We start from the raw sequence: 4,140 nt of genomic DNA on the forward strand, positions 1-4,140 counted from the left end.
TATATATATATATATATATATATATATATATATATTAAAAAATAGAAAATTTTAATGAATTCATATGTAAAATTATCTTATTATTTGGAAAAAAAGAGACTTATTTTAATGGAAAGATACTTTTTGAGAAAGTATTTAAATATGCCTTTGAGTTGAATTTCGTTTTTAAACATGTGAAGAAGTTACTTAACTTTAATAGTTTAAGAACTTTTTAAAATTAAATATTAAGTTAAGAGCATATTTAGGGATGTCAAACGGGCCGAGCGGCTCGTCGGCCGGCCGCTCAGCTCGTTAAAATCTGGCTCGTGGGCGGCTCGGGCTCGTCATTTTTAAGATCTTTTTTAAATTAAATATTAAGTTAAGAGCATATTTAGGGATGTCAAACAGACCGAGCGGCTCATCGACTCGGCCGCTCAACTCGTTAAAATCTGGCTCGTGGGTGGCTCGGGCACGTCAAATGACGAGCCCGAGCCCGAGCCGAGCCAAGCAATTTTGACGAGCCCACGAGTGCCCAAAAAAAAAAAATTTAAAAAAAACACGAGCTCGTGAGCGACTCGTGGGCTCGGCTCGGCCCCAAGGTATGAGCCGAACTCGAACTCGGTTCGTTTTTCATGAGCCGCGAGCTCGGCTCGCCACGAGCCCGAGCTAAGTTCGTGTGTTAAAAGGCTGAGCCGACCCATTGCCATCACTAAGCATATTTGAATATTGAGGTTTTGGTCAGGCTTATTTGGTATTAAAATATTGAGGTTCGTTCAAATAAAATGTTTAGCCTTGTGCAGAGGTGGCTCTTCTACATATCATGTACCTTTGCATTTCACATCTTTTAATTAATCATATCTATAATCAATTGAACTCGTCTATTTCAAAGTTTCTCTTTAAATGATAAATGATCTGAAAATTATCAAACAAATTAGTATTGCACAAAATCATCGTTTTTTGTTTTTGTTTTTGTTTTTTTTTCTTATTGAGATGGTTAAGACTCGGAATATTTTGGTACAAAAGGCTATTCTACACATTATATGGATTTGTAAAAGTGAAAAAATTTAGTTTAAAGTCAACTTCAATTTCACTTATAATGTTGCTTTTAGTTAATTTTTATAAAATGATTAATTAAGTTTCAATACTTTGTCACGTTTGATTTGTGCTATGGCAACTTTAAAAAGAAAAAAAGAAGAGGGGCGAGGGCGTGGTTTCAATGAATTTGAGCCCCAAAAATCACTAAAGAAATATTTTAGTGCTTTTTTTTTTTTTTGGCTAAAGTTGATACAACACTTGAAAAAAGTGATTTTGACTTATTAAAAATTACGCCCCTGTTTGTTTCCCATTATTTTCTAATTAAAATGAAAAATATGACCATTACCCATCATATCAAGCCATCAAATTTGAATTTTTATTTTTTGTGCGAGACCAATAACGACTATATTTTTCTTTTTTATTTTTACAAAAATGGGAAACAAATTCCCCTTAAAAGTGGATTGTCTTACCTTTTACTTTTCGTAACAAGTGATGGCCTTGGGAAATATTACTTAATATTTTATTAACGTAGACTACACGAACTTAGTAAATTGACATTATCCTAATTTTTTGTGTTAGTCTATAATAAAAATTAATAAATTATATCTTGTTTAAAATAAGTTAAGGGTAATTGCCATTTTTTTAATTTGTTTATTTTGTTCTTAGATTTATAGAAATACTAATTATATTATTTAGAGCACGTTTGGCTCTCAACAGATTTCATTTACAAGTAAATAGGTAAATTCCAAAATAAGTAATCAGAAATAAGTTACTTATTTTAATAATTTCTCATCCGTCGACATCACCACGACATTGGTTGTTATCTACTGGTCCGCACCTCTAAATCCTCCAAATCGAACTCTCTTATCCATTTCTATTTTTTCTTTTTCAAATTTTAATTTTACAATTTTTTGATGTTAAACTTAAAGTATGTCTTGTAGGCTATAACCCCCATTTGGTTCTCATTCTTATAAGAATGAAAATGAAAAATATAGTAGTTACCGGACCGACACAAGAGAGAGAAAGTCAAATATGGTAGTTTGATGTGATAAAAAACGATCATCTTTTTCAATTTTTTGGCCAAAAAATGGGAAACAAATGGGGCCATAGTATGAGAGGCTTGAAATGTCACTCTCTTAAAAAGAAATAAACTTAAAAAGATACATGTGTTAGAATTTTGGGGTAACCCGAATTCTTTTATTGAAATAATTGTAGAATTTTAATTAAAGCGCACATTAAGAAGAATTTTAGTTTGAATGTTTTTAGAAATTCTATTCAAGATTAATTGTCAAATTCTATTTAAAGTTCTATTTTGAAACTCACTGGGAGTTGGAATTTGAGTTGGACTTGAAGAGTTCAAATAAGGAACATTTTAAGCATTTTATTTTATCTGCATCTCTACTTCTAGGGATTGATTTTCCTATAAATATGAGGCTTCTCTATTAGTTTTGAGAGAAGCAATTTTGCTTAGTTATACTTGTTTTCTCCATATTATTCTGTAATAAATATCATTCTTCTGCGATTAACCCTTTTTGTTATTCTTTACTTTAAATCTTGTTTTTATGGTATGATCTTATTTACTTTAATATTGTCATTAAATCTCATTCTTTACCATTTGAGTTGGAATGAACAAGTTGTATTGGAGCTTTCGTGCCCAACAATTTTAATAAAAGTGAAGCTTAGCCAAACTCTTGGGATTATAATAATAAATGGTTGGTAGGAAATCTATAAGGCTTCCAATGGGCCCCTTCAGAGATGCTCATTTTGTAAAGTTCTCACCCAAAACGATTCTGGAAAAAGTTATTTCGTTAGGTAATTGGCACGCAAAGTTCCTATCTTTTAACATTATTGTACAAAATGCATATTTTTTTTATTTTTGGTATGTTTACCTTTATTACCACATTTCATTTCGAAAACATCATTTTCATCTATTTTCTCAATTAAAAGTTATGAAATGATGAATATACACTCCTATTTAAATAAAATAAAAAACTAAAAATAAATTGAAACTATACTCCAAAATTTTCAAGAATGTACAATTATATTCCAAATAAATAGTTAAAAATCAAAACTAAGAAAACAAAAATCACCACCTTTCTACCCATGAAACCGTTACTTTCACTAGCTGAAAACACCACCGAATCCCATCGGAGACCGCCGCCGCCACCACCATATAACCCTCCATCCGATGTCACAACATGCCAACCTGCTCACCCAAATCCCATGCTTTAAAAGTATGTCTAATTAATTCAAATTAAAATTTAACCCTTGTTTGAACTTCATTCTTTAACAGTAATTTATTCTTAAATTATTTTCAACCACACTTTTTTTTCAATTAATTAATTTTACTTGTAAATTTAAAAATTTACTCTACCTCTTAATCATGTATTTTTTTTTTAAATTTACTTTTCAAAAAATCCATTGCAAAAAATTGTCGAAACATATAATTAGCCTTTATTTGGTGGCCATCATAAAGGATTTTCAATGTTTTGAATAGTGAAGTTTTGGAGAATGTTTGATTAAAAAGTAAAAAAAAAAAATATTGAATTTAAATGCAAATTATTTTATTGTAGGAATGGATAGAATGAGTATATAGAAAAAGAGTTTCAAAATAAAAATTAATTTTTTTTTTCAAATTCATTTCCAATCACACATTTTTATAATAATTTTATACGTAAACATGTAACAATTTTTTATTTATTTTTTTTTACTACTTTAAATCATATATTGTACAAAAATAAAAATCCTCAAACATGTGCTTTGTCTATGCTTCACATCGCTGAGGATGGAAGGGGACAAACCCCGAACCCCCGCAAACACACACACTACCACCTATATTCTCTGTTCTCTGTTCCTTTTACACTCCCAATCCTCGAAACTGCATTTTTCTCTACCTGTAACTTCTGGAACTTCTTGATTTCATATTGTAGCAGCGCCATTGCCGTCCGTTTTTGACTTCTCGCTTCCCATTTTCTCAATTCTCTCTGACTATCTACATTTATACCAAAACACACAACATTTCAAGAATTCTCTACCCATTTGATTACATGAGGCATGCCACTGCCCCATTCTTCTTCTGTTTTCTCCATTTTTTTCTGTATTTTTTCTGTTGATGTGGGGTAGTCG

The sequence above is a fragment of the Olea europaea genome, unplaced genomic scaffold, assembly GCF_002742605.1.
Source record: "Olea europaea var. sylvestris unplaced genomic scaffold, O_europaea_v1 scaffold1991, whole genome shotgun sequence".
Lineage (NCBI taxonomy): Eukaryota > Viridiplantae > Streptophyta > Magnoliopsida > Lamiales > Oleaceae > Olea > Olea europaea.